General features: G+C 39.9%; 1 protein-coding gene across 5 annotated transcripts in view; it reads right to left on the reverse strand.

Annotated features, from left to right (window-relative positions):
* The window catches only part of LOC308063196 (uncharacterized protein), a 251,665-nt gene that overhangs the window by 186,457 nt on the left and 42,680 nt on the right, over window positions 1-22,528 (reverse strand). The window contains exon 3 of one of the 5 annotated variants that reach the window (XR_013927872.1): window positions 1-21,003. This exon is cut by the window's left edge and continues 42,878 nt beyond it. The exons of 3 other annotated variants lie outside the window; for them this stretch is intronic. The gene's annotated coding sequence lies outside the window, so the exon portion shown is untranslated. The remainder of the gene's footprint in view (window positions 21,004-22,528) is intronic. One more of the 5 variants, XR_013927873.1, reaches the window with a different exon arrangement.

Genomic DNA, 22,528 nt, shown 5'->3' on the forward strand with positions numbered 1-22,528 from the left:
CTTTGTTTTTCCTAACTTGCATTAGCTGGAGGTTTGTGACAGTTCCCCAGAGAACAGCGCTGAGGCAGCACAGCAAGAAGACTGTGTGTCAAGAATGCATGAAACCAAATTACTCAGTTTGTCTGTATAGCGGATCAGGATTTGGTCTATTCAATGGGAAGGGACACAGTCAACCCGGGAAAAACACCCACATTTCTTCAGGAAGAGCATGTATACGACATGGTTGTAACTGACTCTCAGCTTAACTAGCGTTGGCAGAGATTCGAGAGGGTGAAACACGCCTCCCAGACTCCACTGGGGCTGATTTATGCCACTGGGCAGCATTTGCACATAATGAATTTCCCTCCCACAGGGTCACATTTACTACTTCTGCCCTGCTCTGGAGGCAATTCACATCTACCTTCCAGGCTCTGAATTTAACAGGAACGAGAACAGAGAAGCTGACAGGGAAACTGAAGAAACATATGGCAGTTCTGTGCATATGGAAAGGAGAGGTGTGACTGGGAGCATGCTGTGTGTTGTTGCTATTGGAGTCCCTCCAAAGACCTATATACATGCAGTAGGTAACAGGAAACCTAAGCTGTTTGTTCATATGCTGGTTTTCAAAGATTCTTAAACTAACACTTACTAGATGTATTATTCAAAGCATTCTAGATCAAATAACCAACCATTCTTTTAAAATACTTAAAACATTTCAATATATAGCGTGCCTTTAATGATAAAAATAAGAGAGGCATAACATAAAATATCTGCATGCATCTAATCTGGTTTTCCTCTCACAGCATTTTTATACCAGCATAATTCCATTGATCCCTGAGAAATTGCTACAGATTCAATGGAAAAGAATCTGGAGAGAGAAGAACCAGCCGGCGAACATCACTGCCTTAAGACTGGTACATGATATTTTAAAATGCCGTAATAAATGCCCACAGAAGCCACAAAATCCCTTGAAAAAAGGAACTCTGATTCATCCATATGTGGGACAATTGTTCCTCAGTAGAGTGGTCTTCCCTCAGTGGAGCAACTGTCAGCATACAATTACAGATCTCTGAAAATCATTAAATCTCCATGTTTACTGGAAATGCATTAGTGAGAAAACATCATTCTATTTCTCCAAATGTCTTTTGAACATAATAGCTTTTTTTTTTTCGAAAATGAAATTCCCAAATCTGCTAAGAAATTACCACAAAATGTCACATTTCTGTAATTAATATTTCAAGTCTTTTCCCTATCCAAACCCATAAATAAATCAAAAATACAATTGAAATGTTGTTTGCCTGGCAATATGTATTCTACTTCACAGCAGCAGTTGTCACAAAAATACTTTTGGTGTTAAGAAAGACATTCCGGGCTTGGTTTATAAACAAATTTTTGCTGGTACAATTGACATAAATCAGGCTAACTACATGATTTACATCAATTGCATTAGATCAAATTAACTGCTATAATCGAGCAAAACCATTCAGTTCTCCTAAATATTGCTAAATGAAGAAAAGCAATGCACATCAGGCAGTTTGTAAGCATTTCCTAGTTGTTTGAAAAGTTACGCTCCCACTTTTAGAAATGCTGCAAAAATATTTGGCATAACATCACTCCACCATACGGTAACTTTGCTCTGTATCAATTATAATCTTTCCTTAGCACTTTGGTCTTCAGCATTACTGATGCTCTGCAATTTAACTTTGCCTCTGGTTCCATGTGGGGGAATAAAAGAACAGAAGGAGCGAGCTGAGCCATGGACCCAGACATTTTACCACTTTCTAAATAAAAACCTGCGCCAACCAGCACAGCTGTGGCAGTGAAAAGACAGAATAATTTATACAGGTAAAGGGCGATAACAAATGCTAGGGACCAGGGATCCATCAAAAACATGAGTGTCAAAACAACCTTCTACAGAAAAGTAGACCCATTTGGAAACAAAGTTATTTGCATCTTCTGGTGCTGTGTGAATTTGGATGAGTATCTGACAGTGTGACGTTGGCCCTCCATCTCCAAATGCTAGTCCGCTCACAGACAGACACGTTGTAAAAGGCTGCCTGCAACTGAAAACCTCCTCTCTTTGGAGACCACATCGATCCACTTCTAAAGTTCCTGGCATAATTTTGCATCACTAGGCAACCACTTCTTGGTGGGCTCCAACTTATTGCTTAAGACAACTTTTTCTGTGCTATATCCATCGTCTACCACTCCTTCCCTCGGGGTGTTGAAATCTGTCAACACTTCTTAAGACACAGGCAAACAGTTTTATTTCTACTTGACCCCATGGCAAAATTGTATTGCTTTCCTTCACTGCCTTAAAATTCCTTCTCAGCATCCATTTGCTTTGCATTGAAACTGAAGTGGTCGTTGCCAGGAGTCTTGTCCATTGAAAGGGATTTCAATTCTAGTCCATGACTTCAAAACTTTCTTTTAAAGATTACCTGAATTGCATTTTAAAGGCTTCTAAAGCCTTCGATACCTGTGCTATGTACAACAGCAGCAGCAAGAAAACCAGTGTGATGAGAGAGCGAGTCTTCAGCAAGGTGTGCACACCCTGCAGAGGTGCAGAGCCCTGTGTGCCCCCAGCACCCTCCAGCTCCCCGTCAGAGTGAGACCTGGGCCTGGAGCATGTGCTAGGTCTCTGGGGGAAGGACGTGGGCCAGAGGAGTGCAGGGGTAATTCAGCCCTTTAGTTCCCATAAGCTGCAGCCAGTGTGTCAGGGCAAAGCCACGAGCCTCCTCTGCTTCAGGGCCCAGACACAGCAATGGGGATGAAGAAAGGGATGCATGCATTACTGTTCAGAGTGAAACGTGGGACATTTTGAAGAGGTTCCTGCCTCAGTCTCCTTCTTTCCTCCTCTCTTTAAGATTTCTTTTCACCATTTTACTCCGACCCACCTCTCCCCACTTTCTGACAATCTCTCGCCAGCAGAAAAATATGTTTTAGAAACCTATTTCATATCTCCAGTCCTATTGTCAGATTTGCTCTAACTGTTGACTTCTAAAGAGCACCATGTGCTGTTGATTCTTGTTAAGACTGTGATTACATTTTCTGACAGAACAAGACAATAGGAAACATTTTTGTATCGTATATAATTAGCCTGTGGCAACTCAGCTCCTTGAATTAGGAAGTTTCCTAAAAGAACTATGCACCTATTTCACCCATTGAATAAAAAAACCTGATACTTTGTAGAAAAGATTCTTATGAGGTGAAACTTTCCTGTATGGAAGAATTTTCTCCATGTAGGGAAACTATACCAGGCAGGAATCTTGCTGAACCTACTGTTAGTAATTTCTTTTAAAGTATAATTAATGCATCTGCTTCAGGGCATATGTTGACTCCATGTTTGGACAGAGAAGAGGTTTCCATTTTTCAGAAACAAGGATTATTTTGGAAAAGTCTTCCACTCCTGTTTGAATGATCCAATTCTAACCATTGTCAGTGAAGGCAGATAGAAAATGCTCTTTAAGGATAAACATCTCTCTCTGTCTCTGTATGCATGTATGTATGTAATCAAATTAATCCTTGAATGACTCCTTTGACGTCAATTTTGCATGATTCATGGCAAGACAACAAAGGAAAAAGTAATTCTCTGTTTGTAATTCAGAAACATGAGAAACCTGATTGTAATAAATGTATTGCCTTATGCTGAACATGCCTGTATTCCCATTTTGAAAAGCATATGCTCCTGGAGCCTCAGCATTTACCACAAGGGGGATATAAACCTCACAGAGGAAATTACTAAGACTGGAATACACCCAGCAAAACCAGAAATCCCATACCAGTTGAGTGGAAATCCCTTGCCAGTTAGAGTGGAAAGTTAAAGCCCTGACTGGCAAATGCTAAGGTACTACTCCTGCAGAATTTTGAGTTCCCTAGTAAAATTATTAAAAACAGCTATCGGGAGGTGTCTTTGTGAAAAGAGGATGTACAATATTGCATCAATGCCAGCAAAGAGGTACTGCTGCCAGTCCTACACTATTCCAAATACATCTTGTCCATGGATTGTGCAAGGTATTTATCGTTCACGTAGCAATACCACATAGAAGCTCTAATTAATGATCTGGACTCCACCGTACCAGCCATTAAATGGATACAAGCAAAAGATTATTTCTTTCCGATGTCATTTGGTGAAGGGATCCAAAGCAGAGGATTAACCTAAGGGAGGAAGGATTGGTTTAGAAATCAACATAAACCCAAATTTATATTCTTCACAATGTAAACTGTCATTCTTTCATTCAATTTACACTGTACTGAATGCTTAAGTTCCTACAGTCCAGAAATCATTTGATACCTCTTTTTGTTTCACACAACTCATAAGGAGTTGGAGAGACCTAAGTATGCTCCCTTCCCCTTCACAAATTCAGAGTGTAATTCGTTAAACTCTTGGTTTAGGCAAGTCTGAAGGTTATTTAGAGCAACATCACGTACATCATGAGATATTTGGTATGAACTAGAGGTCATGTGGACAGCAATAATTCTAAACAAGAGCATTTTTCAACTCTATCAAAACATTAGGAAGCCAGAAACCATATCAAATGAAGCAGGACAGATTGTTTTACAATGCAAACTCAGTGGTAGAAGGAATGAGTAGAAAAAATTAGTTGTGGTTGTAAAGTAATCATGGTATTATATTATTAGCATATGGGGTTAACAGTTATGGTTAACCATTACACCAGAGGAAATAGTTCTGGTGCCAGATTACTTCAAATCAGCATTTAAATGTGCTCTGGTGAAGATAGAATTTATCAGTAAGTCTCAATCGAATAACCTCGTTTGAATTAGCCAAGACTGAGCTGCTGATACGCAATGTTTACGAAAGACTGATAAATACTAAACTAGCAAAATAAAGGTCAGTTTTAGGGAAGTTTGCAAACCACTAACGATGATCTTCCTTTTCTCTTTGCCTTCTTTTAAGAGTAGGTCAATGAAAGTTCCATTTGTTTAAAAATATACTGTTAGTAAACATAGTTCAGAATCAGGTCCTAAGTGGATGAAGAAAATAGCAGAAACTAGAGTAGTTTAGGAGGCAGGACTGACTGAAGCAATTAAGAAATAAACCCCTATCACTCCTTGGAGCTCTAGGTCAATACAGAAGGCTGTGTATCTAGGCCACTAGATCTGCAAGTTTGTATTTGATCGAGAAGTGAGAAACCTCTTGGGCGCAGTAATAACAGCTCTGAAGGTCCCTTCTTGCTTAAGGAAAGAGATGGCCTCAGGCAAAGCAAGAATCTTGCAATGAAAAACCCCACTGTCCATCAGACTTTGTGGGTAGCACCTCAAGGCACTAGGCAGTGTACCAGTGTACACAGGCTGCATCCCTTCTGCCCCAGAAGGGTTAATGTGAAATGTATTGCCAGCTTTTGATTAGCAGCAATTGGAGCTGGTTTATTATTTTAGTCAGAAAAAAAGCCTGAAAAATCCTGTGTGTTTTATCTTCCATTGCAGAAAACTAGAACAGCAGCAGCAAATAAACCTTGTACCAATTCAATTTGGAAATCACAAGTTCAGCAAAAATGAAGACACACAACAAATTATTGAAGTTACCGGGTTTGAAAAGACCTTTATAGGGAGACAAGGTGAACTAGAGGTGTAAATAAGTTTTTAAAATTGAATGAGCTTTCTAAGAAAGCTTTAAAACAGACAACTTACAAGGTGAGGATAAAACAAAGATTTAGAATGTCATTTCTAAATGACATGGGAATTCAAACCAGGGAACGAGGCTGCTCACCTCTGGGACAAATCCTCCAGCTCCCCAGGGAAAATGCTAGAGAGCAAGAAACTGAGAACTGTTCCAGCAGCAGTTAGACCATGGCCACACAAAATCCCCTCCCACAGCTGTGTCTATGAAGACACTGAAAGCCTGCGCCATCCTGCCTGATCAACAGGATGAAAAAACACATGAGGACCAGGACACACACACATAAGCTTCCTAAAACTAAAGTGCCCCAGGCAGGAAGGGGAATGCATAAGAGAGGTTGTGCAATATCTCCACAGCAAGAACACTGGTGTGATAAGGATGGCAAAGGTCATGTCTATGGTCTCTCCAGCCACAGACTCATGTAAAACAGGCCAACACTGTAGACCCATCACTTCTTCCTTTCCCCCTCATCTAGAAATTGTCCCAAAACACACGATATTTTGGTGATACCAATGAAGGTGACAGAGCTTATGAGCTTTTGGCTTGAGATCAAGCTACTGAAAAACTCAGACCTTCAGAGCTCCTTCCAAGACTGCCCTAATTACCTCTACTGCAAACACTGAACTACCAAAAAACCGCCTAAAGAACTCAGCTTTTGCAGTTTGTGAGCCTTCCCTTTCCTCCCCACTCATCCGTGCTGGCAGGTCGATTTTCTCCTCAATCTGGACTAAAAAAAATAAAAAAAAAGACATCAGTTTGTTTTTTTGAAAACCAAGAAAACCCAATGGGAGAATCAGGCAAGAAGAAAATTGCAGGCTTTTCAATCTCCTATTGTAGGGAAGTATGCTGGAAAGACATTCATAAAATGAAATGAATGTAAAGAGTACATCCAAGAGTGCAGATTAGTGAGGAACGCATGTGCTAGGATTTGCATAATTCCAGCTGGCTGGTGGAACATTTCATATTAACAATAATGCTAAAAATAACGTATTTTGAATATACTTGAATAGACTATGCTTAAGCGCTGCTGTTTTCTTCACAGTCAATGGGTGCTCTGTGAGAATCAAAGACAAATGCAGGGCAGGAAAATTCCACAAGTCAGGTGGTTGCAGACAGCATTGCAAACAGCTACAGCTATTGCAGTGAAAAATGCCAACATATATAATCAAAGAAGACAAAATTCCTCCACATTCTCATCAATAATCCGTTAGTGCCTGCAGGAATCCAGACATTAAGTTCTTGCTCAAGTGAAGTTCAGACCTGTTTGATAGTGGGTCTAATTAAGCATTGCAAGGCTGACAGACAGACTCCTGAAACCACATTGTCTTAAAAACTCACATGGTTTCAAGGGTCTTTACTTCAGTACCTCTAAGCTTTGAACTGCTAAAGAGATACTACATCTTTTTATGCTTTGAGTTTGCTCTCTGTCTCAGGCTCCTCTACCTCTAGCTCATAATTTTACTTCATGTCTTTTGATTTGGTGTTTTTCTAAAAGCCCGGCCCCTTCAATGATATGTTTATGTAAGGATTTCATTTTTTGCTTTAAAATAAAAACCCAGATGCTCTTAGCCTTCGTTATTGAAAAGAGAAGTTTTGAAAACATCACTAAGCTGAAGATAAAAAGATCAAAAAACAGAAGGCAAATAAAAAGAATGCACATTTTGTTTTAAAGCCCATATTTTTTTCAGCTAGCATCATGACGTTTTTGAAGTATAACATGATTTATAAAGGTTGGAACTGGAGAAAAAAAATACAAAGAAAATGCCTTTTCCTGCAAGCATGAAGGTACCTGTTTAACTGTACATACCAGGATGCTCAAAGAGTTAATGGAGTTATTTACATGCATAAGTGTCAATGTGTATGAATATTCACAGTATGTGACAAACATTAGTGGAAAACCCACTTTTTGCTGACTCAGGTTGGATAGCCAGTTTTATTCATTTTTATTTCTATGTATTAAAAGGGAATGTCAGCCTTGAGGATGTAACCATGGCTCAGCCAACAGACCATCCAAAACACAGATCAGAAGTGTTGGGTGTAAACATGCAGTATGAAGAAAAAAAACCTTAAATATCCACCAAGTTCTATAGTTACCAGATGCCTAAACTAATAAATAAAATGGGGTCAGTGGCCTGTGAATAGAAAATACCAATTACATAAAGCTAAAGTTTGGGTGATAAGGTGACAAAAAGAGGAAATTCTTGAACTGAGTATCTGGAAGACCACACCAGCAGCCTCCATTATACTCAGAAAGACCCAATTCGTAAGTCTGACTTACGAATGAACAGTAGATATGTGATTGACTCATTCATACCTCAGCTTTAACTTTTCAGTATGTCAGTAGCTTGATTTTCAGTCCGGGAGCACCTACAGCTCCACTGAAGTAGCAGGAGATATAAGAATTTAGCCTCTTTGAAAATTCAGCTAAAGGCACTTGGAGTTATGAACAAAACGCAGACTCAGTTGCATGCCTATTACTGTATGATCATTATGACTACTCAAAAATTAAGCACACAGTTGCACACACGGTCTTATTCACATGGGGGCAAGTTTCAAAGACACATCATGGGATGACAGGAATCCGACTCCCTATAAAAGCACATGCCTTTGAAAAACTTACCCTGGGCTCTGAACAGCTTTTCACAATGGATCACTTCTTGGATTGGTGGTAATAGAAATCGTTGCTTATATATCACTGGATAATAAGTCAAGATTATTGAAAAAATGTTGTTTTTTGCAAGAGGAGGGAAAGTTTGCACATTGCTCCTGGGAAACATATGTTGCAACGACAGGAACAGTGTAGGCCAAAGACCATACAAGAGTAAAAAAGAAATATAAGTCCTACACTGCTACAAGAGAGACAGCTCATTTTAATCCCCTATTAAATCCCTTGTTTGTTTACAGTGAAATCATGCCAGAGGGGGCAAAAAAATAAACTACCTTCCAGTTAAACTCATTCACAAAATTAACATAATTTTGAACAATCCCTTGTATGCTTTTGTTCCATTACAATTTAAAATTAACATAATCTAGCTTATTGATTTTCATACTCTTCAACATTTGCCTTTTTATACTAGACCTGACATTTAACTGTAGGGCATGTTAGGGGGTAAGGGGGGAAGGTAAGCACCTTGATTAATCTCAGTCAAGGGTTTCAGTCTCAATCTCACTTAGGATTCAGAGTATAATCATGCAATTAGCTTTTAAAATCACCCAAATGTATTTAAAATGTTTCCTTGGTTGAATCTGTTATGCTTTGATAGCATCATCACTCTATACCATAAAAGGCAAGGAAATATAATATGAAGGATAGCATTAATAAATAATCATTATAAACTACAACCACGCCCTGACATGCTCTTTTGATCTTTACCATGTAAAATGCATTTAGTCAACAGGTAAAACAAAGTTCCTTGGGATACACCATCTTCTGAAATGTTATGAAGGAATGGGAAAACAGTGATCCATAGGATAAAGCTGTGATTTCATGTGCAGTCTTAGTTCTGGTGAAGTCGGCAGGAATTTTGCTGCTGTTCGGGGAATTTTACCCTATCCAGAGACTGTTATCTAAATATTTTTTTTCTGAAGACAAAAAGTAACACATAGCTAGGTAGTTAGTTCTGAAAGAAGAGGATGAGAACTGGACAAAAAGCCTTAAAGCTCACATAGGATAACCAAGTGATACTACCCAGAGTCTGTGCAATGTATTTGCATGAGTAACTGTCCCAGAAATCTGTGGATCAGCCCGTACTTGCAGCTTCAGGAGTCCCTTTATTCCTCCATTCCTCAGCTAAGGGCAACTTTGGCCTCTTATTAGTGCAATTATTGTTAAGGATCAGTGGATTATTAAATCCATCAGTTTCAAGATGATTTACAGTAAGCCTGATCTCTAAGAGACAATTATGAAACTGGGACCTGGACACCTGAATGTTCTGTCTCCAAACTAGTTTCTCCCAGTGGATGAATGCTTGATGCCATGGTAGGTTTTGGTAACAAAAAGAATGCTAGATTCTTCACCATAAGCCCTGTAAAGGTTGATTCACAACCTAATACCATATTTTACAGAAATGCAGAATGTGACCAGCACATAATATCAATGGCTGACTTTTACCTGGAGAGCTTAAACAGGTAGTTTGACATCCTGGAGACCAGACTTTCAATTTGAAACCAGAATATAACCTAAGCTAAAAATACACTGGAACACTACCAGAATATTATCTGTCCACAGAACATTTGCAAAGAGGAGGGAGGAAACATTTTGGGAGCTGTCACTAACTAATTATTCATGATCTAAGGGGAAAAAAAGTGAAGACCCCATTTGAAGTGTACATGATATTTGGAACAGTTTCACAGGCAACCGATAAAGTTACATATTATCTAGTCTTCAAGATGTTAGCTTTTCCGCTCTGTACCTTTTAATTTTGCCAGAGTCTGGTTTTAGCCCAAAACGTTTCAGCAAAGTATTTATATTCAACTTAGTTACAGGATAGTTAGGAGTTTTGTATTTTCTGAGTTGCATGCAAAGGACAGGTGCTTATACATGCTAAGGTACAGTTACTTTTCTCATAGTGCTTATACCAAGACACAAGAGTGGAGAGAATTTTGCAGGCTTTTTCACAAAGAAGAAAACTGGGGGAAGAGTTGCAGTTATGCATTACAGTTCAGTCACTGAAGCTGGACTGGATCCATATCATTCGCTTACATCTTTGCAAGATCCAAGGCGTATCAGCTGCAATGCGCTATTCACAATGTCAAATATTCTAGACAGGCCAGAAATAAATCTGTCTATGAGCTATGACTAAGAAATCATCCATCAGCAACACAAAAGTAATCTCTGCTGTGTTCTAGTCCAAAGTCCAATTGAGAAGGTCTAACATATTGGCCAAGATTGGTTGCTTCTGAGGTTGGTTTTTTGCCATTTTTGCAGTCATCTCAGAAAGAAACAAGAAATTAGGCAGTGTGTTGGCTTGCCAAACCAATGACATTAAAAAAACTTTTAGCGCTGATTGGATTATTGTGTTTTCAAGGAAGGTGATAAATAAAAAGAAAAAATAAATTTTACATTACATATGTAATGGAAAGACTCTTTAGACACTCTTCATAACATGAGGCATATCAGCTATTTTTTCTCCAGGTTCTTCCTCTCTCATAAATCCTATCCAAAGAGGTGATATGCATCAAATTCTGAAGACCAGAAAGTCCTTATAAATTCATCACCTTATCTTCCCCTCAAGTTAAGGGATTCATTTGGTGGCAGACACAGGAAAAACATGATACACATAAAAACATTAAACCAGCATACTATGAGATGTTGATGATCCCTAATGCATCATCATCATAGGTAAGCATGCTATGGATACACTGCAGACCTTGGTCTTCATTGCAGAAGCTAGGTGACTTGCATACAGCCAGCATTGACCGGAGGCCATCGGTACCTAACCCATCTCAGAGCAGATCCTTGCGCCTGAGTGGTGACGTTCCGCGGTTTCAGTGAAGATACCCCAACATCCGCTAAACTGGAGGGAAGGAAAGCAACAAGCCAAGATCCTATTTCTTTTCTCACAATATGATGTGGCAGACCTTTAAAGCAGGGCAGAAATAACAGAAAGAGAGGAGCATAGAAAAATAATTTCAATTGATACATTGCCTTTCTGTCTATGGATGCAGTGCATGGCAATAGCAATTATTTTAAATGAGAACTTTGTTTTACTGAAATACTTACTGACACAGGGTTTTAAAACCCACGAGCATTCATCCCTCTGTCTAAAGGACTCCTGCACATAGGTCACAGTCAGAAACAGCTAGTTGTGAAGCCAGGAAAGGGCAAGGTATGCTAATTGTTGCTAATTTCGGTTTGTCCAGCATACTTTGGGTTCCCACCTCCTCCCCAAATCCTGTCTTTCTGAACACTCCAGACAAACAGAACATTCATTACTGTCGTCTCAATTTCTGTAAACAGCAAACTTCAATACAGGCCTAAATCTGCGGCCGCTGAAGCTGATGAGAGTACCTCTTTAACAGGATTAGCGCTGGTCACTGCTGCCGACACAGCCTTATAGCAAAGATCAGCCTGCCCTTACACCACTTCAAGTCAAATCCCAGTCCCTCCAATTCCTTGCCTTAGTAACAATCGCCAAGGAGAAAGGAAAGCACAAACTCTGGGCACTTCCTTCATCTTGGGATTTATTTTTTTTTTTTACAAAAGCAAAACAGCCAGCCCATGAACTTCCCTCTAGAACAGGGTGTACTCAACTCATACGCTCCAGTCTCGACAGCAAACAGCCCGTGGTGCTAGGCTTAATTGCTATCTGGCAGCTCTAACCACGCAAACTTCTCCAGCAGTTTTCAGATGCTGAAATCCCATAGCTCCCTGGAAACACATCAGAATCTATTCCCCGTGCCGTATTTTGGACACCCCTTGTCCTGAACGTTTTCCTATGCAGCTTACACGGGGTAACGATTGTCAGTCAACACAAACACCGGCTGGTTTGGCTGCAGCCCCACCCAGACTATACTGCAGGAAACTACGGTGTTCGGGACAGGATTCCCACCTAACTGACTTTATTTCAGTTAGGTCATGTAGCCTAGGCTAGCCTAGACCCATTATAATCAGTGAGGACACGGGCAGCTGAAGAGTCATTTAATTCCAACACAGGCTTCTAAATTAAGTTCAATGAATTTACCTCCTTAACTCCTTGACTGTAGAGGGAACCCAGTGAATTAGCTCAGGCTAGTTGCTTCCTTTTTTAGGTCTGGTTAAGCAGCAATTACATGACCTGAGCTCCATGCAACACTGTCAGCTCCCAGTGGGAACTTGATTCCAAATATATATTCCAAAAGATTTCAAATAGCTTCTTAGTGGCTCTCTGTTTACCCAAAACACCATATGTTCAGTAACTTCAAGCCAACCTCTAAGAAATCTAGCTGAGGTGTTCAAATGTCTTAATCTGTTCCTTTTAGAAACTGGAAAAATATGTTCTATGAGATAATATAGCACAGTCCATCTTTTCATATGACAGTCAGCAATACTCTGTTTTATGTTCAGACGTGCATAGAAAATTAGGTGTCTGAATTTTTCAATGTATGATATTTTTCAGTCTGATTTTTCATCAGGCTTTCAAATCTGGATGTAATTTTTACTTTTCAGCCAGCTGAACGCACAAATAATACTATAATTGATTTTGGCATTCAACAGAAAAAAATAGAGTCTCAGGTATTTGGGGGTTTTATTATCAAAACCCATTTTAGTTACAATTTTTTAAAACAGTAAAAATTAATATGCTAGAAACTATAGTGGCATGCTAAATCTTTCAGACACGAGAACAAATTAATGACTTACTGGGTGCAACTGTAATGCTGACAACTGCAAGCTAGACTTCTGTAATGTACTGGTAGCATGGTTAACAGCCTGCAACCAAAATGTCTTAGAATCTTTATGTGAACCATCAATTAATGCCTTTAAACTTACCTTGCTACTATACCATTAGATTTTATTTTTTTTCCCTTGCCAAAGTTTATATTATTTTCTTGAGCAAATTCTACATTAACACAAAATCTTGTCCTGGGGTTGTTTGAAGAAACAGATGTCTATAAAAAAGAAATGAACATCAAACTTAGTAGGCATTCACACAGGGTAAAATAGATTTACCTTGCATGTTGAGATGCTGGAAGGGTGAAGTATCTGAAAGCGTAATTAAAAATAAAAATACTGTAAAAAGCCCTGCATCCCTTTACCCTAGCATAGGGTAGTTGCCGAATCCATAAAGTCTATGAACAAGGTATCAGCATAAGCTCACCGAGACATCTGATACTTTTCTTCAGTGCTGGAGACAAGCATGGACAACCTAGACCCTCACTCTGACCTGTTTCTGGCCATTCTTGTCTCTACTAATTCCCACCTGATGAAACAGTCTACAAAACCAGGCAGCTCTGGGGCCACCCCTGGTATGAGACATGATCAAAGCCAGTCTAAAGTCATTTTTTCTCCCTGCAGAAACCCATGCCAGGACCTTGTATTTTTGAAATCTCTACTATAACATTTCATGTCCAATCCATAAGACACTACTGCTTACAGAAAGTAGTTATAAAATACTATCCCATAAACTCTGAAAACTATTCAGGGACTATAAAATCACCACAGCAACTCCATTTTGTGCTACTCACCAAAAATAAGGGGGGGGGGGAGCAATAGAAATTCAAACTTCTTGCAGGAAGGACAGTGAATATGTATTTATTTGATGGTAATTAACTCCACCTCCTTGTTACCTTCAAATCTTTTAAGGTGTCACTCTAAGTGATAATTACTGAAAAGTAAATTTTAGCCATTTATAAAAGGCAGAAAATTTAATCTGAGTAAGAAAGCTGCTTTTCTTAAAACAAGATATTCAAAAAGTCTTACAATAAGTACATCCTGGCAGAAATAACTGCATTTAAGACCTAAGGACTCTACTTTGGTTTTATGTTTATAGGGTAATACCCTATTCCCCCAAAAGCCAATGGAAATTTTGACGTCCATTTCCATGGTGGCAGAATTTCACTCACTGAGTTCAGTGAAATTTATTAGATCTTAATATTCAATGCAGAGGAAAATCCTGTTCAGGTTTTGTGCTATTCTAGAATCATAGTTTCTGCATGGCTAAAGCAAGAAAGTTGGTAACCTCAGATCTTTTTGAAACTGTACAGAAATGACCCAATTTCCCACATTCTTTTGAATACTAAATCTTTGAAGCCTGTGATGTCGGGAGGAACTGTTATGTTGCACTTTGAGTTTCACTCAGTATTCTGAGTGCAGTCTTTGTAAGTCTGCAAGGATTTACATTCATTGTCTCTCCAGAGTCACTTGCAAAATGATTTCTAAAAATTTTCTCTTTCAACTACTATTAGATGCTGTCTAATACAGGAACAGGAATTCCTGGCCCAAGGGCCAGACACAATCTGCAATTTAATTTCAGGCAGACTGCAGCCAAATGAGTTTGCATGTGTATTTATTATTGGATGAAAAACAAAAGCACTTATTAACATGTGACTTGCCAAATGCCTCTGAGAGACCTAGCTGGTCCTTCTCAAGGAAAGGTGCTCTGCTCCAGGGCTAATAAATTGCGACTCAACATTACAGCGAGGAGGCAAGCAAGAGAGAAATACAATATTGCAGAATATTATGCAATACATAAATGCAGCATTCCAATGTGATTGTCAAATAGGTTTGCCACGCTGGTACAAAGGGCACCATTAGCAGAGAGAGAGGCTACTCAGTACTGGCAGCTTCACTTTAGTCAGTGGCAAAGATGGGGAAGGAGGGGGAGAGAGGGAAGAAATTACTCTAACTTGAGCTTCAGAGTTGAAGGTTTGGGGACTGGCAGGAAAACAAACAAAAAACCCCAAGTATCCTTCTGTTTTCAAACTGAGCATTTGATATAGAAATTGAGGAGGAGACAACATTAATATAAGACTCCACAATGTCATTTCTACAAAGATCCTTGTTAAGCAGAACTGTACTTTGATATCAAGCAACATCAAAAGTGAATGCAATAGATTCAGTGGGGAAAAAATGTCCAGAACTGTAGGAAGTTGCTCACATCCTACTGTTACTTGATCTGAACCATCCTATATCCATCTAGGTTATTGCTGTTTCCTGATGTCACTGATAAATGACTGCTCATGCAGTAAGAGCCACTGTCACGGAACAGCTGTGCTCTAGTGGACATGTTAAATAAAGCTCCATGGGTTGGGAGGTGGGGAGGGAGGGAGGGGTGAAGAAAAGAGGTGGGGGTGCAAAAGAGAGAGGAAAATGTAATGGGTTTACATCGTCACCCTTCATAAATCTTGATCATGCCTTCAACAAGATCTAGAAAAATCACAATTTCACTTCAGGACAGGGATGTTCATTACCCAATTTCAAACTGTATGAAAAATTACTGTGGGAAAATAATTCACAATTGATTTATGGCGAAATTGAGGGAACTGGAAGTGCCATGGCCAATCTGCTGCCTTCAAAACATCTTCCAATCTTGCATCCACACTAAAAGCTTTGCACAAAGCTGCTTCTATCATTTGAGTACCCAAACACAAGGCGTTAACTCAGCACATCCCATTAATCATTCTAGCCACCTAGAAATGAAAGCTGCAATAAAATGGAGAAAGGGGAAAAATGAATAATTTAGTAATTGATCTCTATCTGGAAAAATATACCATTCCAAAATAAACACTTCTCTCTTTACAAGCCTGAGAGAGTCCTTAACAATATTTATATTTAAAAATCTAACCAATTTATTCATGTTTCTTTAAGGAAAAAAAAGAAAAATCTTTCTGTCAGAGGGAAGACTCAGGCTTCAGAATTTTCATTCATCTTATTTTTAAAAAACACCTAATTTCTTGAGAGCTGTTCAGAGCAAGCTAAACAGAGGGAAGGCTCTGTATGACAGATCTTTTCTGAGATCAGCTGTTCAATGTCTCCATATACTTCAAATCAATACAAAGGGCACATGGATGTTTAGATTAATATCTGTATTCCAAGAAGTGCAAAAATATCTAAGGCCATGCATTAACGTCCTGCTCTCCAGCAAGTTTATCAACAGGCACATTACTTTAGAGCTGCATCATGCCTCTAAGAAAATTTAACTCATGCACTGCCATGGCATGAGGAATATGTGAACCCAGAGGCAGCAGCAGAATGTGAGGGGAAGGGGAAGGGGAGGGGAGGGAAGATGATAACTCCGCTTCGAGGAACTATCTCTCAAAGCAGCAGCCATCGTTCTGACACTGTGAAGGGAACTAGGACTCACTGGGGAAAAAGCCGTCTGTGTACAACCCTGAAAGAAGGAGGTAATGAGTCACTGAAAATAAAAAAAAAAAACTGTTATTTTTATTTGCATCCTACTGAGCAATCCCCTATCATGTTTCGCTATAAATTTATTTATAAATGCATACAAACACTCTCCTCACATGTTTCATATATACCTCAGTCAGTGGCTTTAGGCCAGCTAATCAGGCAATTAAATGCACTGTTTTTTTCCAAAGTACAGAAACTAAAATCATGAGGTATCGCATATTAGAAAAGACATTTTAAAGTTGCACAGTAGCTGAATGACACTGTAGCAGCACAAGCACTAGGCATCTCTATCAAAGGCTTTTTTTTTTTTGTAAATGAGCACAGTACACTGAATTATTAACTCCTCTTACAGAATGTAAACAGGATTTCAGAAGAGGCATGAATCAGGAAAAAATCAAGTAACAGTTTGAAAATTGGAGCATGAAGTAACTAAGTAACAATCCCTCTGAAGAGGCACATCTGTCAGAAGTCAGGCTTTTGCAGGACTGCGGCTCTCACCTATCCTTTCCCGCTCTTAAAATCCTGAAGTTGAGTTTACGACATGAAGCCTGATCTGTTAGTATCACCTCCCCAGTTAGTCATAATCAGGATCTTTCTGAACAACTATGAAGTTTCATCCTGTGCCCCTGTGGGCCTACGCTATGGGATGAGAAGAGAGAAAGTTCCTGACCTCTCGTCTCCAACATAATGAGCAGCCTCCATACTTGCACCATTTCTCCTCTTCTCAGTCTTCTAAGGCTAAATTTCTGGTGCTTTTTCTGAGGAGTTTTCCCAGGCTCTTGAATGTTCTTGTCACCCTTTTCCCAATCTCCCCATTTCAGTCACATCCTTTTTGAGCTCGGAAGGCCAAAACTGCACACTGTGTTCTAGCTGAGACCACAGGCACAGCTTTATACAAAAGCCTGTATAATGTCCTCCCAGTTACTCAATTTCTTGGTAGTCTTGAATGATATGCAACCTAATATCACAGCTGGTTTTTGACTGTGGTTGTAATTTGAGCAAGTGTTCCCGCAGATCTCTCATACTCGGCTCTTCTGGATCCGGCAGGACTGACTGCTCTCACTCGGTCTTACTTTCTTAATTCACTGCTGATCCTTACCCAGCACTGTTCTGCCCACTTGGTGGAAACCTTTAACAAATCTCTGAAGGTATCCATAGTTCTTACTGCTCCTAAACAGGCTACGTAAGTATTTCCACTACAGATACTGCTACCTTGACTCCAGCCCTCTCTCAATACCAGCAATAAATGGGTTAACAGCAGGAATCTGTTAATTCACAGATGTCCAAAGCCCAACTGTGGTCTCTTTCTACCCCAGCAGATTAGCCTAGCCCTCTGCTTTTCCTCTCCTTCCCACCTTTCAGCCACAACAGTATTTTGCCTGTCATTCCACAACACTGGATTTTCTGTAATCTTTTGTCATGAGCATTGTCAAAGATCTGTCACTCATAGCATTTTGTTTTCCATTACTCATGACTTCTCCAGCTCATTCTCCGTGCTAGCTGATCACTGAAACATCAGCTCTCATTGCAAGAAAAAATGCTGGTGGACTACATCATCCCATAATCTCTCTGGTACTTTACTATTGTTTTAAATGAGGATTTCAAGTTGGTTGCCAAGTCCAGATGTAAAATGTTACTTAAATATATCACTGAATTAACTAACTACGCCTGTAACTGATTCCCAGCCGAAGCTCTGTTTTCAGCCTCAGACCACTGCTAAACCCAGCCACAAATCAAAGTCCTCTGGCATATGGGACCAATGGGTCTAGCAGAAGTTTGCTGCTGGAGCACTCTGCAGCGCATGCTCGAGTCACAGCCATTAGCCAAACCATTTCTACTCGGAGGGCTTTGCTAGCTCAAATATTGCCCTGCTCTCCTTTGCAGATTTCCATGCACCTGTGCAGATTCACTGGTGTTTCAGTATTACTTTGGGGATCCCAAACCTGCTCTGCTATTCTCAAAGTCCTTCAAGGGCTTCTCTTGACTCAAAGCCCTCCAGAATTTGAATTCCCAGCTTCAAAGGCCCAGCTCCCATGCAGGAATTCAAGATTGTAATACGGGATGGGAATTGGCAAACCAGGAAGGACAGGAAAAATGAGCAGAACACGGTGTCTTCCATGATCTCTGCTGCATCAAGGAGGCAGTTCTGTCAAGGAGTTTTATTTAATCCTTCTACTCTGAGGAAATGTCACCTGGATGCTGTGTACTTTTGAGGATGAATGCTAGGAAAAAGCAAGCCAGAAGAATCCCACTGACTCAACCAGGATTTTGGAAGAAGGAAAGAGAGAAAAAGAAAATCTAGCATGCCTGAAATGGTCCAACTTCACTTCCATCATCTTAGATAAGAGAGTTAGAGACTACTGAAACCATACCAGAGGCCAATATGACAGCAGGGTTATTGTAAATGATAGCCATAATAAAAAATGCAATAAAATTACAAGGGTGCACTGGTGTTATTACACCTTAGAAATTAAATTCCAGCACTGAAAAAAATCACTGGCATAGACATACTCTGAAGTCTTTCCGAGAGCCCTCACAATGACAGCATTGCTTCCTCAGGGCTCAGTCCTTCTTTGCCTGAAACTGGACTCTGCCTCCTTTCCAGTTTCAGCGGCCGCAGGACTAGGACCTTCGCATCTTTGCCCAATGTAAGCATTCATACACCGTCAATGGCAGGAACTGCAGCTGCACTCCCCTGGATCCCTGTCCTGCACCTTCTTTATTCAGGAGTTTCCAACGTTTTCAAATGTCTCATTCTTGAACCACACACCAACACATTGATTGCAACGCAGCTCAAAAGTAAGCACTTTTTGTTTATTTACTCCAATGTATACAGCACACAGAGAAAAAGGACAAGAACAACAACAAACCCTATGTGTGTGCTTCCCCCTCTCCATCACAGCTGCATTTCATCATGTCACCCACCCTAGAGTCACCGTCTCTGGCTTGGGAACGTAGCTCTGCTCCCAGCATGCTCCCCATTTGCCTGTCAGTTCAGCATCATGAGTGCTGAGTAACCCTCCTTCTTCCTTACAGCAGCATCTTTAAGGCTTTAATATTCTGTTTGAGGCTGTGGGAGGAGTAAGCAATTTTCTGTCTGGCTTATTAGTTAGGTAAGGAATACCGCCCAATAAATACATTCTGTAGTATTTCCTTTAGTCCTCTTATCCATACAATTGTTCTGCCTTTTTTTTTTTTTTTTAAAGACTTTTTTGTTTAACTTTATGTATTCAGGCAAGTGGCTACAATGCAAATAACCTGAGAGCCAGCATTATTTATAACGTTACTGCACATAACACCCTCATTCTCCCCACCACCCTTTTACTCTATAAAAATATACAAGAGTAAACAGGCACTCCATAAAAAGAAACCCTGGCATCCAGTGTTAAAACTGAACAGCTAAGAACTTAGCAGCAGCAAATATAACCTCACCTCCTTGTGAATAATGCTTTGCTATTTAGTCTGGTTACAAGATGACGCACTGTACTGCAAATACTATGCTGTGGTATCAGCTTTTCTCTACAGTCTTCAATACAAGGCTAGAAGATTATGTATGTGGAGGCCAAACAACCCATTTGAAGGACTGAAAGAAAGCAAATATGTTTGTAAATTGACAGTGTTATTAAAAAAAAATACACAAATCCAAATGAAAATGCTGAAGCACAAGATTCATCACATTCACAGCGTAATGTGAAAAAAATGATATATATTTCAAAAGGCAGGATGTCACTGCACATGAAAGAAAAGAGAGGAAAAAAAAGCAATTACTTTAGCTGAACACTTTTGCCCAACTTTCTGCCCAGACCCTGTGAGTGGAGAAGGTTCACATCAGTTGTCTTCACAGTTTCTTTGGAGATACTGACAAAGGGGTGAGTTTGACTTAAAATAGAAACATTGAATACTCAAGTCTCCTGCTCACCACAGATGAGGCATATCCCTAGTTAACACCATGGGCTTCATCTTTGTGGAGACTTAGAATATTTTCAGAGCGCTTGGCCAAACGTCCCAACAACCCTGCCACCGGGCTGAGAAGTGAAGAGGCACCCATCTGCGTGTTTTGTGTTGTCTCATGAAGAAAATCTTTAGAAGAATTTTACAGGGAAGCTTTTAGAGAAAATAAAAATATTTATTTTTTTTGTCTACTGAGGATTTCCGGGTTCACACTGACATTTGACTGAGCGGTTACTTAGCATGCTGTACATCATATTTCACTTACAAAAACAGTGGATACAGTAAAGTTCCGTTTTTCTCCAGAAGATGACAATAGGGTGTATTTTTCACAGAAAGTTACATTTTCAAGGTTTTTTGTTGGGTTTTTTGTTGTTTTTTTTAAAGGCTCAAATGAGAGAAAATATGTTTGGAAGGAAGGATCTATGGTGAGAGTGACACTGAGTATGGAAGTACAAAATGTGTTTCTATGTTACATTAAATATCCTACCATGGTCAAACAGATACACACAATAACATTTATATGTGCAAAGGATCCACAACCATAGGTCTGCCACCACCTCTAGAATTCCCTTCAGCAGCAGATTTCATAGTCATTGACAGGCGCCTGTAAGACAGAAGAAAAAAGAAAAAGTGTTAGCAGAGACACTTCTCCCATCCGAAGCCTGCTGCTCAACAGAATTTGCAAAAGTCTTCAATGTATATCAAGGATGACTAATTAATCTTCCTATCCAGCGCTGCTCTATGATCAGCAGATGAATGAGATCTGATTTATCTGTGACCTAGGTGTACAGCAGGGGCAGCAGCGCTATCCATGAAGACACCCATCAGTACCCAAACCTATAAGATCGATAAGTGAAGCAGCATCACACTTGTCACTCATATTCAGCGAGGCCATCCTCCATTTGGTGCACAAAGTGGGTGTTTCTACCCACCTATGCAGAGGTACTGAAAGGACGTAGCATTACATTTTGGGATTATGTTACTCATGTTGTTAACGGCACGCTGGAGAAAGGTAAGACAGCTATCGTGCATTTGTAATACACCACCTAGCTCCAAAAGGAGCAGTAAAACGTTTTAAACTGACACAACAGCAAAAACAATTAAGGAAACTCCTTTAGTTCAGAGCTACCTGGGGCAAGCACATGAACTGGCATACAAGCTGCCTGGAGGCCCTGGAGAGCAGCTGCTGAATTAGCAAGGACTGGAACAACTAATTGGTGATTGTTTATCAAATAATACACTAGCAATTCCACTGTACTCTAAGGGGGAGGGAAGAATAAAGCTATTTCAGGTGCCACCACTGTGAACTTAGCATATTGCTGAAATACATAAGACATATTCTTCAACTCTTTTAAGTGTCCATATGCAGACTAGACAGAGGCTGGCAGGAGGCACATTTATAAGTACATTTATTTCAAGTGCCTCTGCTACTTCAAAGGACTTAAACATAAACAGTTGTCTAAAAAATATATAGATGTGTATTGGAGAGGAGAAGGAGGAGAATTTATCACTTTTGAGGTGGGAGGAAGGGATAGGGATGGCAAATACAGTGCTAATTAATATAAAGCTTTCTCCTTCCTTGCTGCCCCCTTGTCCCCAAACACAAAATCAAAAGCATACTCTGCTCCGCTCTCCCAATACACTTGGCATGTACCTCCTGCCTCCCCCACTCTCTCTCCCTCTCTCCCCCTCCCTGGCCCTCCATAAAGGGGCATGAAATGAGAAATTTTAGCAAGGTTTCTTTACAGAAGAGAGGCTTGGCTTCGAGCCCAGTATACAGATGTGGGAGGGAGTCTTCAAAGAGAGACTTCCTCAGTGCTGTCCAAGAACGTGGTACTTCTCACGGTCTGGAAGCAAGGCTTCCTGGGACTCACTGTCTCAAGCCCCACCAGTACTACACAGTCCCTCAAAGACAATAAATGCCCAAGGAGGAAAAAATATCTGCATGATGTTGTCTTCAATTTTTCTCAGCTTGAACTTTAGGCAAAAAGTGACCGCATGTTGACGGGGATGGTTAAAAAAACCAAAAACAATCAAGAACAAATCTCAAAAAAACTTCTGGCATCCCAGGATTTGGTATTTCTTTTTTACATACCACATCCAGTCGTATGAATTAGCCAATTTATACT

This window comes from Falco punctatus (assembly GCF_963210335.1).
Source record: "Falco punctatus genome assembly, chromosome: 4".
Taxonomy (NCBI): domain Eukaryota; kingdom Metazoa; phylum Chordata; class Aves; order Falconiformes; family Falconidae; genus Falco; species Falco punctatus.